The sequence below is a fragment of the Harpia harpyja genome, chromosome 5 (genome assembly GCF_026419915.1).
Source record: "Harpia harpyja isolate bHarHar1 chromosome 5, bHarHar1 primary haplotype, whole genome shotgun sequence".
Taxonomy (NCBI): Eukaryota; Metazoa; Chordata; class Aves; order Accipitriformes; family Accipitridae; genus Harpia; species Harpia harpyja.
In genome coordinates this window covers 53,070,450-53,089,129 of record NC_068944.1, presented here as the reverse complement: position 1 = coordinate 53,089,129, position 18,680 = coordinate 53,070,450, and the positions used below count along the sequence as shown (strand labels likewise).

General features: G+C 42.3%; 1 long non-coding RNA gene across 1 annotated transcript; it reads right to left on the bottom strand.

Moving 5' to 3' along the window:
• Positions 1 to 6,853: 6,853 nt before the first annotated feature.
• LOC128141736 (uncharacterized) lies at positions 6,854 to 7,918 on the bottom strand. Its single transcript, XR_008235161.1, has 2 exons — positions 7,853 to 7,918; positions 6,854 to 6,953 (listed from the first exon to the last, which is right to left on the bottom strand). It is a non-coding gene; the product is annotated as an uncharacterized LOC128141736 (long non-coding RNA).
• Between the last annotated feature and the right edge of the window lie 10,762 nt (positions 7,919 to 18,680).

Below are 18,680 nucleotides of genomic sequence, written 5' to 3'. Positions count from 1 at the left end.
CATGAATTATCCTTTATTTCAAGATTCATTATCTAACATGTGAAAAACGCTCAACACTGCTCTCTTAGGTTAGGAAAATGTGACTGTGGAGTTCTTGTTAGTTCTGTGTTTTCTGGAAATGTAAGAATACTTTGCTTTCTCCTCCCAATATTTATTGGCTCTTTGAATTCCATTAATAAATTTGAAGGAAGACATAAAAGCAAGGTTGCTCTGAGGTAACATTTCCATGCCTTTTTGCAGGACCTGCATATTTTCCATGGTCTGAAATCTCTACATTTGCCTGGTAGAAACACAAAATCTTTCTCCTTTGAGGGTGTTTGGCTGAAGACATCTCTGAGGTCTCTCTCGGGCAGTTTCCTGCCTGATTAGGAACTGTGACTAAAAAAACCTAACAAGGTCTTTGATTTCAGATTTCCCCACAGATCCTACTTTTTAAGTTTCATTAGTTTGGTTGGGTTTTTTGGCCATCATTTTTAGCAGCTTTGTAAACTCTCTGGACCATGTGAATCTCCTGGCTTTTACAATCGTCTCCATCTCAGCTAAGTCTCTGCATTTTTTTCTGCATTTACTGTTAGCAGGTGCAGAGCCCAGAGGCACAGCGCTCTTGCTTCTGACCCTCCTTTCTGCCATCAGCTGCTGGTGGCAGTGCCAGCACAGCTCTCTGTGCTTTGGTATCTTCAAAATGAAGCCCCATGCAGCAGGAATGCTGGATGCCACAAAATAAGAACCGTAGTAGCTGTGTGTGCAACCAACATCCAGAGACCAAGGGAGAAAAAAAAAAAAAAAAAAAATCAGCCTTTTTCTTCCTTTGTAATATTGTGTGACAGTAGGAGTTAATTTGCAAAGGTTTTGGTTGCTGTGCCTCTGACTTTCCCTGGCTGGAAAAGAAATGAGTGACAACCAGTGAGGGTACAAGGGAGGAGGGAGAAGGCTTCTCTTCTTTCCTTGACTATAACATCTGATTACTTCAGTTCACAAACACAGTTTTAGGGGAAGGCATGCTGCAGTTTGGGGAGCTTCAAATGTGTCTTGGTTTGTGAGTGCTGCTAAAGCTGGCATTTTAGGTACAACATCTCCAGGAATCTTAGTGTGTGTTAGATTTCTCTGGAGTTGCTTTTAATGCTGCATGAGTTTCAGGAGAAATTAGCATGTTTTATTCTACATCAACAAACTAAGACTGACGTTTTAGTCATTGCAATTGCAAGAATTGTTGCAAAAGAAAAGCATCAAGTAAGAAAATGCATTTACAGATGCTGTTTAGCAGTAAGGCTCCTCCCTAGTTCCTCTGGTGCTTTATTTAGCTTGCAAAGGCTAGGCTCAAACCTCTCCTTTCCCCTACATTTTCCAGGGTTACTTAGAGCCCCTGGGTTTTTTATGTCCTTTCCCTTCCTCTGTTAAAGGTGGAACTCCTTTGCCTTGGTTCTTTGTTTCACTCTTCAAATCCCTTCTTGGTTTTAGAGTTTCTTCCTGTCACTGACACCTGGGGAGAGGGGATTGCTCCCCTCAGCTTGGGGGCTTCTGTGAATCTGCTGTTCCTTTGGATTTATTAATTAGCACATTTCTGCCAGCCTGAGAAAGTCACAAAACTTCCAAAATCATCCTGATATTTTAGAACTCATTAGACACTGACAATACTTACATATTTTAAACTCATGCCTCCCAGCTTGCTGTTACAGTGCCCACACATGACAAGCTAGTAATAAGGATTGTAGATAATAACTCAGTCACAACTGAGATGGCTTTGAGAACATTTTTTCTAAATTACCTTCTTCACCATGGGAAAGACATTAAGCTACTTTGGGGGACTGGGTAATAACTCACAAATTGGACTGTACATTGTCTGAAGAATCTTTCAAGACAAAGACAAGGCATACGAGGTAGGAACAGTCTGTCTACTTTGAAAAAAAGCAGAGCTCCGTTTGCTAGCAGGTGAAGCACGAATAGTTCAATGCCATGGAAAATGAGGCCCTGACACTGTTGTGTTACTGGAGTAAACTGCGCTGCTGATACACTAATAAAAAAAAGGGAACATTAGCCGTGAGTACAAGGAGCATGCTGACCTCATGGAGTACAACTCAGCTTGGCTGGGAGAGCTTGAAAGAATGATTAACTAAAACAAGTACATTTTATTAGACCTTTTCTAACATCATCTGAAAAGTCTGGGTGGGGAGGGATGTGGACTTACTTACATTTCTGGGAGGCACCCGTCCTTAGCAAGGATGGGCTCTGTCTCAGTCCTCGGTAGGTTTTGTGCTTTTTTCTCTCATGTCACACACTTTTGATAAAGTGTTGGTTACTGACATCATTTATTGTGCTCAGTACAACTCTTTGTCCTCTCAGGGAAGGGTGAAAAATGATCTGAAGACTGCCTTCAGTGCTCGGGGCTATAGACCCCTAATATCTGATTATTGGTGTTCAAAACACAGGGCAAAGCTAAAGAGGCACCAAATGGACAAGCTCAGAAGAAAAATTGAGGATGATGCTGGTACTAGAGGAAAAGTAGTAACTTGTGGACTAAAGCTACTTGCTTGAATTTTTTCCATGGGGTTCAGCCCCCAAAGTATTACTATTCTACTTGGAGTTATAAATCCACTTGTAAAACGGCCTCAGGGCATTTTCACTGAGAAAAAATTATGACCAATGGACTGGGTTTTTGGGAGGCAGCTGGACAGACACCCTCCCAGATGCAGGGGTTTGAATTGCCCCATCGTTCTCTTCGTGGTTTTGAGTCATCAACATGTGGTAATGCAATTATCATATTAAGGACAGCCTCAGGCAGCTGTCCCACTGGTAACTTGTTAGGCTGTTAGGCTGGCTTGTGTCATGCCAATTACAGATATAATGAGTTACAATAACGTTACAGCCCCGGATGTAATAACTAAGATCACCAAAGAGAATGTCTTACAAGACTCACACGCAGAAGGCTGATGCTCCAAGTTTCAATTTAAAAAGCAAGGGCTGAGGTCTGCGACCATTAGCATTTCTGTGGAGTTACTCATATGCATAACTTCAGGCCTGCACAGATTAGGGGCTGGCAAGACTCATATCTCAGAAACAAAATACTGAAAAGAATACAGAAGAGAAGAAGATATGAACATGATACTAATGTATGTCAAAATTTGAGATTTCTAGATCAGCACAGACATTTTTTGAGGACATGGTGTTTTCCCATAAGTATGAGAGTAAAATATAAGAGACAGTAAAATCAGTGCCAACAGCTCTGAAGTATCCACTGTAAAGGACTCCCACTGAAAATTGTTTAAACTCAGAACAGGAGAAAGAATGCAGCCATAAACTCTTACAAGTGGGAGTTAAACAACATTTGAGAAATACTGTATAAAATCCGGCTTCATGTCTTTTCTTTCAGTTATCTTCAGTTAGAACAAGTAGGGGAGGGTTTTGCAGTGAACCTGTGCCTGTGTGTCATGTCCCCAGCCGCCTCACTTCTTCCCTTCTTCACTAGTAACTTCTGCAAGAAAATAGCTAGATGGAGAAGTAGGAAGAAGTGGAAATTAAGTGTGAGACATATCTCAACAAGACAGCTCTATAAAAGGGAATTACTCAGCAGCATTTGGAATGCATCAGAAGAAAACAAATCCAGGATTTACTGCCCTGTCAGCTATTTTGGATGAATAAGATCCAAAACCAAATCTGAGCTCTTGTGTCTGGAAGAAAGACAGTACTTAGTCACGTAGCTAGGGACAGTAATGCTTCAGGCTGGGATGGTAGTGTGCCTCAACTACCTCCTTTTGTAATGAGCCCCTGTGACAGGTCTGTGTATACCAGAGAAACAAACATTGTCCTCAATTGTTTGTTTTTCAGGGCCCATTCTGCAGGGTTCCTGACCCTGGCTGGCCACCTGGATTTCTGCGGCAGCAGAGAAGCAGCCACATGGCTCTGCAGGCACTGCCTTCCCCGAACATGAGACCTTTATGATTCGTGGACCATTTACTGTGGCCTTGATAATCACCAGTGAGCCACATTATTGGGAATTACTGCTGGAGGTGTCTGCGGTTTAATAGTCACCAACCCATCATCCAGATGGGTGACTTGAATACAAGCAGTCAGTAAGAACATCGTCATGCTCAGCCTTCATGCTATGCTGCAGAACAGTGATATCTCCATTTAAATGCCAGGCAGGAAAGCAGAGTATTGAGCAGAGTACAGGATACAAGTCAATCTAGTTCAGTTCAATATTCTTATTTGAGAGTTATTGTGGGCTAGGCAGAAAGCAAAATAGCCTGCAGCTTTCAGTACTGTTCTCTTCCTAAATGATCCTGAAAGATTTTATTGATGTAAGCTACTCCCTCCATTTAGACTGAGCTCTGAATTGCTTATGAACCCAGATGAGGTGTCATGGTATGCATTCAACAATATCATGACATTTTGGAATTGTACATGATTTGTGAAGATGGACTACTTGAACTAAACAATGTGTGCCATTGTGGCTGCAAGCTGAGGTCTAGCTAGTGCTTTCTCTTTCCTTGCACACACACCAAAGCCCCATTTCTAATGTAATGTCTAGATTAAATTAAACAATAAATCCATGCACCCATTTTAGGGAGCAAGAACGTTTGCAAGATGAATCAGCAAGGTAAGACTGGGAGCTAGCGCCAGCCAGATCAAGAGGGATTTACAATTTGGGGAAACCCAACGGACTAGCAGGGATCTTGCACAACAGGTTTCCTACATAGGTAATATGTAGAGAGATATTTCACCTTCGGAGGGGAACTGAGCACCAGACCCTGCCTTGGGCATCCCAAATTATCCCCTGCAAGTGTCATCTTTCTCTACCGACTAAACACAAATGGGTTTAGCTCCCCCTAAGAAAAACAGCTCTTCTTTCCAGAGCCTTAGTTAGAAACTGAAACGCAGGCAGTTTGATCGCCTCTGAAGAGAACAGCAGGATCAGCAGAACAGCAGAAACATACATCGATGTGCTGTGCCTGCTGCCAGGTCACCAGGGTAAAAGGGGACTTTTCAAGGTCAGAGACCGTTTATAGGTATTTTCTGGCTCCTCTGGTTCAGCTGAAGAGAAAGTAGGATCAGAAGAGGCTCTGGGCAAAAGGGCAAAGTAATTGAGTAGAGTGTGGGTGAAAAAACTTGCCCCACTCCTGGTTTATAGCTTCTGATCCTGGATTCAGTGGCTTGTTGAACGTGAAAGCACCATTTTTCAAATGTGCTTTGTCATGAAAAGGCTGTTGTTATAGGAAGCTGGGAGAAAAAAAGCCCTGCAGTGAGCGGGACACTGATGCCAGTCCCAAGGTGGTCACACAGTCCCTCAGGTGCACGTGTACCAACGACCTTGCTCAAAACAGAGAGAGACAGTGGATGTGCAGCTGTCGGCGCTCGCTGCCTCCAGCTCCGCTCATCCCAGCCTCCTGTTAACCACTGTTTTGGAACAGTTGCTTAGATACTGCAAGAGCCTGGCTTCAACTTTGGGCAAGTTAATTTGACATTAAAACTTGACAATACCAAATGTATTCCAGGGTTGAGACACACTTGTAGATGAAAACCACAACATTGGTAGACATCAGTATTAAATCTTAACTCGAATGAACAAATCTCTTGCCAGAGATCTTGTTGAGCCCTCCCTTTCCTTTGCCTCAGGCTCTCAAGGATAGTTGCAATAAGACCCACATGTGAAATTTCACATGCCCTTGGCTTGTTGGAGCTAGGCTGAGTGCTGAGTCTGTCCATCCCTTGCCTCAACTCCTTGTTGGGGGGTCCAGGTGTAACTTTACATTTGCCAGACCTTGTAGTGATGAGGCCCTACAATTTAAAGGCCATGGCTGCAGACCTAGTGATGTCTCACCACTATTCTTGCATGTTTTTTAGGAAGCCACCTGAGATGATACAAGTTTTCTGGCTCATGGTTTTTTTCTGCAAGGACTTACATTAATGAAGGCACCACTTTAGACAGACACCACTTCAGGACATTCTGACTTAATTACCTAAGGGAAAAAAAACCCCACAAATCAAAAACAGGGTTGCGTGAGGACCCCCCCTCCCACTCTGTCGCCCATCCCATTTGGAGTCTGCTTCTGTCCAAGTTGTCAGGGTCCCTTGAATCTGCAGGTAGTGACCTTCTTGGCATCAAGCAGGTAAAAATGGCTGAAAGACCAAGAATAAAACATTTCTTATTCTTTTGCAACTTTCAGGGTTTTTTTGACAAATGGTCAACAATAATAAGCAGTCACAGACCCCAATTATCCTGGATACAAGGTCATTTATTTATCATACTTCTTTCTCTTGCATCCAAAACCGTGTATTCTTTCTCATTTAGACACTAACGGGACCTGGTTACTGCCCTGTTCTGAAGTGCTTTTGTGACTGATAACTCAGAAGTGCTTCTGTGATTCTTCCCTTATAACTAATATATTGATAGTTGTGTAGGACTCTGCTGCAGTAACATTTCCTGCTGTAGCGTGCTGACTTAATGACTGTTTTGGGCTAGCACACATGGGCTGTTTGGGTCCCTATCAGAGTAGCCATGTAATGCCAGGCTATTCCTCCCATTAACTGCTTACATCCATGATTTGATACAGTCAGAAGTGCACGTTGGAGTAGATTTCACTTTCTGTGAGAGCATTCATTAAATAGTTCACTGTACCAAGTCTTGCAGTCTTTAATCAGATATTATTCCCAAGAAGAACAATGGAAAGGGGCCTTAGATCAGTGAAAATCAGAGCACTCTTTCATTGTTTTCTTTATTAATATATCTCCCTTCATTTGGAATGTGAGAGATTGTCTCTCTCATCCCATCAGCTGAATAACAGGGCCCTTATTTCCCTTGGGAATCATTTAAAATGGTGTAAAATGCCACTGAGAAAAAGTAACCTAAGAAAAGTGCTGTAGACAACATTTTAATGAGCTTTATCAGGTGATGAAAAATACAATGTTTTCCTGTGCAGCCATGGGGGGAACCATGAATCTTGATCTTGACAGTGGCTCTGCAAGAGAATGAAGGCAAAACTGAGAAAGGATAAGTTTTTCAGTGTCAGCTTTCACCCTTGAAAACCAGAATCTCTTTCTTACTTGGTCTGCATAAAAACTGTCTATATGTCTAACAGATATTTCTGATGCTCTTCCTTGTAATATCTAATTCTATAAGGAATTGTAGTTTTGAACCATAGTGACAGACTGAAGAGCAACTGTATCACAGTTTATTTTTGCTGCCATATACTTCATAAGAAAATCACTTGTAATGAAATCTTGTCCAAAAAGGTCTCCTAAGAACAACTGTAAAGAAAAAAAAACATCCCTTAGCTATTTAAACAGAAAGGTATTTTCTCACTTAGGCATATTCATTTTTCTTAATCAAAAGTATGAAGGATGGAAAGGGAGGTCTAAAACTGAAATTGAGAATATTTATCACTTTTTATCTCTAAGCAAAGGGCAGATCATTAAATCAGGTGGAATAAGGGTGGGCTGGATCTCAGGAGAATGCCTTACGGCTCTTTGCATTTCTGGAGACTCACTGGATCCAAGGAGGCGTCTCCCCCTGGTTGCTAAGCCTTCCTCTGTGTGTTTGTGCTTGCCCAGTTTTACTGCCCACTGATTTTTCAAGCTACCTCCTGTGCCACTGTGAAACATTGTGCAGTTTATGAACTCTGGAAAAACGTTTAGGAGAAAAATTAGGTAAAGCAAATTGATAGTTGTTTGGGTTAATTATCATCATACAAAATAAAAACAACTAATTGTTTTTCTAGATGAAAACCACGGAAATGACAATGTGATTTAGTGCCATTTTATGTCCACCTCTCACAAAATGTGTCTCTTAGCCTGACTCTGCCTCTCTTATCATAAGAAAAAACACAAAATAGTTACTGTAAAAAAGAAGATAAGTTACCTCTAACGGACAGCAGATTTCCCTGCTGGTAATTTCCAAGTGGAATAAAGCCAGGCAGTGTTGACAGTCCTATGGTATTAGGGAAGGGAAGGGAAGGGAAGGGAAGGGAAGGGAAGGGAAGGGAAGGGAAGGGAAGGTCACAACATTTTAAGTGGAAATTCTATAATTGCAGTTTTCAAAAGTAAATTGAACAGGCAATATGTATTTTGTATCTATTATACTGCTTCAACCAAATTTTTTTCTAAAAGGGTAGGCTAGGATGCCCTCAATAAGGTATCAAAAATCAATATACTACAAGGGAAAAGAAACAGAAGTTATAATTCTTCATCTAACATCAGAACAAAGAACCTCAGGTAAGGATGAATTAAACAGGCCATTTATAAGTTACTGTAAGATTTGGAAAGAGAAACTCAATGTTTATTAACCAGTAATAGTAAAGTCTGCATCTATCAGGATACCCACTGACAGATTTATTTCTGAGTGTAACTGGGAGAATATATTTTTAGAAAAGGGTGGTATATTTTTCTTGTAATTTGAAAGTTCAGCAGGAAGAAATAACTCAGTCTTTCAAAAAAATTCCTAGGGCAGTGCTGTAGTTTTATGAGCACTAGATTTTACCAAGATTAGTCTTCAGCAAAAGATAAAAAAAGAGACATTTGCTTTTTAAAGAAAGGAATTGCTTAAAAAAATATATATTGCTGTTCTATTAAAGCTCCTGCAATCAGACTAGCAAAACAGGAGTTCTAGAGGCATTCTGGGAGAGGGGTATTTTGTTCCCAGAGGAGAAAAGATTTTTAGTGTCATTCAGACATTTGCATTCTTCTGTAATGTTAAGATCCCTTATCTAAAATGTGCTTCAATTTTGTGTGATGCTTAGCAAATACAGAAAGGTCCAAACTCAAACTTTCCATTTAAAAATAGCTTTTTATAGTGAGGACATGAGATCCCACTCCATGGATGCACACCGGGGCTGACTGGTATCTCCATGGTAGAGCTAGAGGGTGACTGTGTCTAACCATGGTCTACTCCATCACAGCATTCGTGCTGAGTGGATGTGGCTGGAGAAACCTGGTGGGACTATGGCAGCCTTCACCCAACCACGGAATTAAATTCAAAATTTGAAGGCAAAATATCTCATCCTTAAATCTAACAAAGAGAACTAATGCAGTCCATAGTAAACAAATACGGCAGGGTTTGGAATTGGTCTCCCACCTCCAAAAAATTACTGAGAATATTAGGGGTTTGAGTAAACAAATGTCTTCGCAAAAAAATAGGTGTCGCCCATGGAAGATGTTCATGCCATTAAACAAACAACAAAAACACATTTTGGCCATAAATATTTTCTATTTTGAAATATTGTTACAATATTCCATTAGTTGCAGGAGCTGAAATTCAGCTGTTTTCCATCCAAGCTCCTCTGTGGTCTGGACTTCTTCATCACAGGATGTCACCTTGAATGCACCGGAGAGCTTGGCAAGGGGAGAAGTACCACATTGCACGAGATGGGATGTGGTGAGAGACTCTGCCCATGGGAGGAAGGGGATGGGGAAGCACAGATCCTGCTCTGTCTGGTGGCCGTACGCAGAGGCAATTCAGAATTTACGATCTGGCTGAAAAGATTTGTATTGTTTAGTAAAATTTTTGAAAAGGGGGATATCGCCCCTTCCTTTCTCCAGGGGCACACACACATTTTCTGGCCTTCAGCCCTGCGCGCAGTTTATGAGCTGCAGGGTACACTGCAACCCATGACAAAGTGTCATAGCGCAAGTGACAAAGCATGTGTCACCCTACCTCTGACAGAAAAGAAAAAAAAATATAGTAAAAACTGATACTTATTTGACATCATTGAGACCTGGATATTCAGGAGAAACTTGTGATCCAGCAAGACTGCCAAGCTCTCCATCTCTTTAACACCCTTGGCTGATACAACCTCAAACCAGAATTGCTTTGCTGGAATAGCAGGAGGCTGAGAGACCGCATGGCCTTTGGGACTTAGGGGAGGGATGGGGGAGAGCATCTGGAAAAGCACAGTGACTAACCTTCAACTTCTCTAACGGTCTGCATCTTGAAACAGAGCTAAGAGTACAGTCCAGCAGACAGGCAAGATGGGAGACTTGGGATACATGACCTTGTGTTGCCATTTGCCACAACGGTTACACATGTTGTAAGATGCTTTGGAAACAAGCAGTAATCAAGTGTAAGTGCTATTTCCTTACATTGTTGGATGCTTATTTTCTATTTCAAACAGGCAGAGAACAGGTGGAGGCAGCTGGGATTAGGAGTGACATTACAATGCTCTTTGTGTTTATGTTATAAATGAATTTTTCAAACTAAGCTTTAACAAGAGGAATCGTGCTTCAATCCTAAAAACAAGGAACAAAAGTGTGTTTTGAATGTTTCTGTATTTTCAAGTAGACTAACAAACATTTTTATTGAAATAAAGACATTAAACTGAGAGGGAGAAAAGGCCTAGGTTTAGAACTAGATATAGCTAAGTATTGCATAACCCTCCTCTACACGACTTAGGCACTGTAATGTATCTTTTACCTCTCTGTAACATAAATCCTATGAACCTAAGCAATCTGAAATAAATTTAGTTCTTAAGATAATGTGAAGTGAATTCTTATAGGTTATAGTTTGACTGGCATTAATTACTACCCAGTGGAAAATTCTGTGGATTTGAAATAACACCTTTGCCTTTAAAAAAATGCACTCATGCTCTAGTAAAAACTTAATGTATCTGCTCAATGACATGAGACATCCAATTGCACTAAGGTCACTGATGCTGCAGAAAAGCTTACTTGTTCCTGTTCCCTTTCCCTTCATCTCCTCATTACCCATATTCTCCTAAGTCAGATTTTGACCTTCAAGCAGCAAATCCATATTTCACTTCTTTCACAGCAAATTTTCTCCTTGTGTAGAGCCCATCGTTACCTGAGATTTCTGCTCAGTCTCTGAAATTCAAAAGGCCATATGTGTTTGACAAAGGCCAATTTAAACATAATCTTTGGCTCAGTTTGATTCAGGAGCTGCAAATTTACTACAAATTATATTGATACTCCTAAACCCCCCCTTTTTTTTTTGTGAAAAACACTCGCCAAATGTCCTACCTTATACTGCTTGCCTGTGTGTAGATGAGCTGCTTACACCTTACTTGTCCTGATTATGGAAATGTTCACATTAATCACAACCAAACCATATCTCTCACCTCCTAACAGAACTGGGAGAAAGAGGAAGGGGTTGTTTACTGAAGGGACTGCTGGTTGCACTTAGTAGTTGGAAATGCAGCAAGAAAAGATGAGAAGGAGAAGAATGGAGCAGAAGCAGAATGAAGTGAAGGGAAATAAATAAAATAAAAGAGAAGGAAAATATCCATCCCCACTGCTACAGCTCTATAACCTGGCCTAAGCGTCAGCCTTCAGAGTGGCATTTGAGGATTATTCATCCCTACTGAGAGCTGGGAGGATGATAAAACAATAGGAAAATAACAAGCAAACGCTTGCCAGGGAAATTTTTTCCATTTGTAGTGAGGTTAGAAACAAATAATCGAAACAAGATCCAGTGCAACTTTTGCTTTTTCCACAAAGTTTTCCCTGCCAAAAGACTTAATGTCACATGGATCTGGTAAAGCTGCCGGCCCAGAGCAGCCACCAGGCTGCCATGACAGCTCCCACCAGAGGAGACCCATGCTGTGAGCGCACAGGGGCTGCAGCACGGTGTCTTCTCCAGGGCTTTCTGCTGCTCCCCACCTCTGCCATGAAGCCACTTCCCTTGTCTATTGCGAGACCTTGCTGTCACCACCTGCCGCTGCTGTCAGGGTCCCCAGACCTCGGACCTAGGCTGTGTTTAGTCCTGCCCTGACCCATTGAGAGTCAGGCCACCCACAGCAACTCCCTAAACACCTCCATTAAGGAGCTTTACAAACCCTTAAGCTAGCACAAGGCAAGTACAGATCTAGGGAAAAGAGGAGATGCCTACACACTGTTCCCTCCTCCCTGGAGTACAGCAGATGCCCCATCTACCTGCCACAGTCTCCCCGTCCTCCTGGATGGAGAGGGTGTGTTCATAACAGATAAGAGTTATCCCTATGGCTTTGGTGTAACCACCAGTTTAAGGAACAAATCTATTTTTTGGTAAGAAAACATAGAGAAAACATAACCTTTAAAACCATGGTATTTACATTGTAAAATCACTTGTGCATATCACAAGGCAAACAGCTCAGAGCAAAGGCATGATCCTGATTGCAGAGCAAAAGCTAAGCAGACCACAGCTTAGCTCTGGGTATCTTACAGGCTGCAGAGTCCATCATGCTTCATTGTGGAGGCGGCAAAATTTTGCAAAAGGCATAATCTGGGACAGCCTGAATCTGGAGGTGATCATACAGTGGATCAGGGTATTTAACCACAAGAAGAACACAGCTATGGCTTACATTGTGGAAAGGAACCACTCCATGACAGTGGTGCTTAGACACCACAGTATACAAAACTGCAGCCCTGATCCTGCAGTGCATTAAGTGTAATCTGGGTGTTCCCAAGTCATGGATTTCCACAATTCAGTCGCATTCTCAGAGGTATGTAGAGAGAGAGAAGCAGAGGGCAAAGTTACAAGGTCTCAATTAGAGATTGGAGACATCTTCATCAAAAACTTTATGGTGAAAAGCTAATTATCACAATAGAAAGTATATCTTGAAGTTGGATTTTTGTTTTAACAGGTGAGGTTAACATTAACACTTCCTGGGTATTTGAGCTGGGCAAGCTCAGGCGCTCAAAAGCTATTGGAAATGAGATGGAACAATTGCAAATGTGGTTCAGTCAATGCCCTATTTCAAATCAGATGAACATGCTTGCAGTGTATTGTTGCTCAATTACTAATCTAGAAAAAAGCAGAGACAATCCTTCAAAAAGTACATGTGCATAAAATGTATTTATCTTGATATAGTTGCCCATGGAATACTCTGCAGTATGAAACTACTATGAATAATCTTCATATTTGCAGCTCTCAGTCTTATTAATGCCTGTATTGAACACAGATACAAACAACTAGCTTTCAGAAGGCTTTCCCACCAGGGAATATGAAAAAAAAGTAGGTTGGTTTGATTGATTGCTCTTGTCATTGTGCTTAAAGATGTGGAACTGAGCTTTGATAAGCAAGATTTCACACTGAAAGTTTTTCTCCTTCATAACTGGTATAAACTCAGAGAGACAACAAAGATATTAATAAAAATATGCAACATAATCCATACAACATTCTTTCTTTTCTGGTCTCCTGCAGGAGAGCATGGTGTATCCAGCTTAGGAGTTCCTGTAAATCAAATGATCCTTGTAACTCTGAGCAATCCTTTTGCCTAACTGTTGTCAATGTGATCTGCAAGGTGTAGGATGGAAAGCAGAAATGTGGCTGTACTGTATTTGCACTGGACTCCAAATTGAGAGAGAATGGAAAAATTAAGAGCAGGCTGGAGAAATAAAATCCCTGTTTCTAAACAATAAGAGCTGTGAGATATCCACTGTTTTGGTTAATATTTTTTTCCATGTTAAAAAAAGCCTATTTGTTTTAAGGTGTATTTATAGAAGGCATTCTTTTATTTTGCATTTTACTATGCCACTAATTTTAATTGATGCACTCCTGTGGCTATAGGCAAGGAGAAGCAGCAATTCAGACGGGGATTTGTGCTGAAGGGCATTGGGTAGGTGACCAGCCTGCTTCCCACGCAGACCTCCGAGCTGTGGCAGGGCTGGAGACAGGCTGTGCATGGGTGTCTCCAGCTGTTCTACCCTGGCACCGCACAGCGATTCCCTCCCGGAAATCTGTACATTAAAGCCTGAGCTTTCATGGAGCAGGAATAGCCCCCAGCTATAGATTGAAAGAGTCTCTTGACTTCGTGAAATGTCACACATTCATTGCCTCAAAAATTTGCACCAACAGATGGAAAATGTGGGAAATCTTCCTAACTTAATGAGCCCCGTCTAACTTCTTGTCCAGGAAAGCTGGCTATTTCCTCGCAGGGAGGACTAAGGGTATAACACTCCAGTTATAAAAGACTATCTTTTTCCATCTTCAGAATTATTGAACTCCCATGAGGCCTCGGATGTTTTCATAATTATTTCCAGTTTCTAAAATTTCTTGTAAATAGAGACTCCTCAGCCCCGCCGATATGAATAGACGAAACAGGGCTTGAACGCTGACACGCAACTGGCACACATCTGTCTTCCCTGCCCAGCTTGGCTGCCTGGTGCGATTTTGGCCCCAGCCATCAGGTCCCCCTCATGGACAATGCCTGGGTACCTTTAAGGGACTATTCCCAGGATAACATGCATGGATAAGACTGCTCCGCTCAAAGGGGACAGTCGTGCTGCGAGGGCCCTGGCCGTGCCTGCCGTGCCGTGCAGCCTGCCCTTGGGCTCGAAGGGCAGCACCGGGGGATTTCGCTTATCAGCACAGACACAGCCTGTTGAGCCAGTGTAGTTCCCAATAACTAAATTATCTTTTATGGGCTTTGTTATTGCGGTTTAAAACATCCAAAAAACCTCTGATGGCCGTGCTGCAGCCCAGCAATATGTTGAGTGGTTTTAGAGCATGTAATGAAAGGTAGACGTTACGTGTCCTGGGCTGCACAGGAGAGCAAGTGGGGCTGCTTGAGGGTCCAAAGGCTGCCAGGATACTGCCAGAGGGCTATGCAAGGGGAGGCAGCCGGCCTGCTGCCAAAGTGATGGAAATCATCCTTCCCGGCTACTGGGAGGGGTCTCAGGAAGGAGGAGATACCTCCAGAACCACATGCACGCTGTGTTTCAGAGAGAACCAGTTCCTCCAAAGGAGGGATTAGGAGGGAACCCAAACTGGTGCCATGTGGGCAGCCAGGAAACAAGGAGATAAATGTGAACTGCAGAGCTAAGCTGTTTGCAGTGTAGATGCCATCCTAAAGTGCAAGACGCGATACTGCTGACTGATAGTAGTAATATTATTTAGTCTTGAATAGAATATTCAATGAAAATGCTGAATTCATACTGATTAATTGAATGCATTCTGTAAAACTGCCTCCTTACACAGCCTCCCACAACCTCTCTTCCTCATCTTCGTTTAAAGACAAGAAAAGCCTCATTATCCTTGTGTGGCAGGGACTAGGTGTTTGATAAAAATGTCTGTGTGACACAAATATCTTTTGATTACACTATAAAAACTAGGAAAAAGATCCAGAGAGAGCTAGATGATTGGGTGAAGGGGTTTCAAAGAAAGGGGAAGCAATCTGAAACAAAGAAACTAGGAAAAAAACTGAGAAGCTAAGGCAAATCCATTCTTCACAAAGCTGACCATCTGGAACACGTTACTGAAGAGGAGATGTGGGATCACATAGATTGTTTCTGGAAAAGGAGGGGCTTGAGGGGCATGGAAAAAAACCCAACATGGTTGAATTAAGAGCCAGCCACAAACACTGAGCCAGATGGCTTTTTCTCTTCTTATACTGACGTATGTTCTCATCTTTCTATATCTCTGCTAATAGCTTTAACACAGGAGAAGTACATGGAGCAAGATGTTAAGGAGGAAGCAGAGGGACCTGGGTAAGATGAAAAGAACTTTACTTCTATTGTATGCCTTTCTGTACTATAAACTGAAATTCAAAACAGGGATGTCTCTCTTATGCAACAGTACATCTGTTGCTGTTCTAAAGTCTTTGGGCACAGAAACTCTTTCCAGACAGTGCAGAGCAATCATTTGGGTGTTTTGACAGGTTTCCAGCTGTAAGCCATATATTTGTTTTATAGCGAATTTTAGGTTAGTTCCTAGAATTTAAAACATACTCAATCTGCTTTTGTTTTACAATCTGTAAACACTTTTAGAGCTCTATTCTTTATTTAATGATAGATAGGCACAACACAGCTGTTCTCCAGTGGCCTGTATTTTCAGAGTAACTTTATTCTTTCCTACACACACTGTTCAGAGTTTCAAATATGCTAGAAGAACATGGGCCAAAACATCGGCAGGCCAAAAGTGCTCTGAAATAAACAGAGAAGGTGAATTATTTTTAATTCATATCTGCAAGATGGTGACACTGACCATCTCTCAGAGTACCCAGGGCCATAGACGATGGCTTGGGTACAGCTGGTACAGGAGTATGTTTCTATGGCTCAGCAGAAGATACTTAAGGTAGTGCAAGGGGTACAAACAAAATAGGCATGTCAACACAGAGCCTGTTGGACAACTGCACGTAGTTTCTCAGAAAGGCCAATTAACGCAGGTCAAGCATTGCATCAACACGATTACAACTGGTCCTAGTAGCCAAGGCAGCCCATGCAGAGCTGGTGTCTCAGCATGGCACTTCCCTGTGTCACATAATCCCACTGTGAGAAGAGCCAAGGGGAGCAAGAGCCCTGGGCGGCATGGCGATTGTATGAAAAGCATCAATACAACTGCCCAGCTGAAGTTAAATTTTGCTGCCTGCACAGCCATTTCAGAGGGCCGGATCTGTACCTCTGTTTAATGATGCCCTCTGCTGTGCCCTGAACTCTCATTTGGCAAGGGTACGTTATGACCTTCCCACCAGCAATAAAAAAGCCGGTTTCTACTTTGACTTCAGTTTATACATCAAAGGCTGTGATAAAATGATCTCCCAGCACTAAGGAATGCAATGTGCCTTTATAATGAACACCACAGGCCCCCAGAATTAGCTGGCACCCAAGCTACATTACAAATGCTTGCATATAATCTTCCTTTTAGAGAAACTGCGCTGACAAACTGTAACTCGCTCTTTGGATGTGCCCAGCTCACGTTCCCCTCTGTAAACACTGCACATTCACAAATCAACCCCATGCTCCAGCAGGATAAGCAACGGCAATGAGTCCAAATTCACCTTCTGACAGGTCAGTGCAAACACAGTGAATTCCTTCCTTGGTGCCAAGTCATTCTTCAAGAAAAAGCATTTGTTTCCAGAAAGCCTTCCCCCCTTACTTACAAAACTTTAAGACAGGAAATCCTGTCAGCAGCAGGCTTGACAGGCATTTCTTTTTTATGTACTCACATTAATATCTAGATCCTTCTTTGAAACTACTCGGCTGTTCAAAACAAGCTGCCCACATGCACAGGGACAGGTCTGCAGATGCTGGCCGGGACCTTTCCCTCCTTCCTCTCGGGAATCCAGAATTCCTACCCCCAAACCTAAATCAGCCATTTGTGGGCTTCAGTTGGGAAAGAAATGGCCAGATACACCATTTCAGGTCCTTCCCCTTCTGCAGTCAAGTTTCCTTACCCCTTTGACACCTTCCAGTTAACTCCTTCTTTGGGATGTAGGGGGCTGGGAACAGACATCCCATTAGCATTTTTGCAGCTGCAAACCCACCTGAGACAGGGTTACCAGAGGAGTACCGGGTGGAGGGGGTGGTGGGCAGAGTAGCAGGAAAGCAGGGAGCACCATGCTTTAATTTTTATTATTATTGTTGTTGTCATTATGGTGGACCAAGAAACCACTGATGTATAAACACAGAACACAAAAGGGTCATTTCTCCCAGAAGCTTGCACTGTAAATATAACTATTCAGCATAAATGGAGTCTGAACAGGAGGTGATAAGTAGGGAAACAGTCACTCGTGGGAGGTGCTGTGAGTGAAGATCTAATTTATACTGGAAGAGAAAGCAAGCAGACTGCACAAGAGAGTGCTACATGGTCAGACAACAGCAGCATTGTGGACAGGCATAAGAGTGCATTTGTTAAGACAGATGATTTTGCAAGAAGATTTTGGTGCTAGAAGCAAGAGAGTTGTAACCTTCTTGATCTCAGCTGTGCTGTGGGAAAAAAGAGCTATTTACATTCTTCACAAATAAACAGGGCTGCATCAAAGAAAATACTGGACCTACCACCAGTTTCTCCTCCTAACCTCCAAGACCCCAGATTTTAGTTCAACAGGGTGACCTTATTCCTCCAAGTAATCCTAGAAAAACTGAAGTAAAGAATGGCTTTGTGTCAAAACATGTCCTAGTAAGTTAAAAGAACTGTAGGCATTATTAGGCTGCTCAAGGCAAGCTGGGATTTATAAAATAGCTTCCCACAGGCACTGATCCAAGGCCTGTTGAAGTTAATGGGAGTCCTTCCTCTGACTTCAGTGGGATTAGGAGGAGGCCTCCCACCCAGCCCACCAAGGCTCCCATATGACTGACAACAAGCTTAAAGGATCCACTCTGCACAGATGGTCACCTTGCACCATGGAGGAGGTTCCATCAGAAGCTCCCTTCAAGGGCCTGGAGAAAAGGGCTGATATATTAGATGTGTGGCATATGTAAACACAGGAGGCCACCTACTGAAATATAAAATCTCAGAAGAGAAAGTTTTTTATGCATCTCACAGGATATTTCTAGCACTCCAAGAGTTAAAGAATTTCTAAAAATTTGCATGAAACTCACTTTGATTCCTTGACAAAGGGCTCACCCTTGCAGAAAAATGAGAAACTAAAGAAGCTGCCACTTACTGCACTTTTTTCTGTATGTTGCATTCAAGACACTTGCACTAACAAAAGGTGACTTCTCTCACGTCTCCTCCTCCTCCCTGCAGAATACCCCTCAGCCACATGGAAATTTTTGCAAACTTTGGCACTGTCTGCACTCCAGCAAGTCACGCTGGCAAAAACAACCAGGCAGAATTAATGAGAGGAGTTAGCTTGCAAAACAGTACAGTGTATCGGCAGCAACCAGGGAAGAAGAGCCATCCAGATAGCCCTGCACTCAAGATTAATTGAGAAAAATAAAACCAATCTGCTGGTGAAGCAGTTTACAGTGAAGTGTTTAACTTTTACCATGGTGATAGTCCAATTTGTAAATGAACTGGGAAAAGATTCAACAATCAT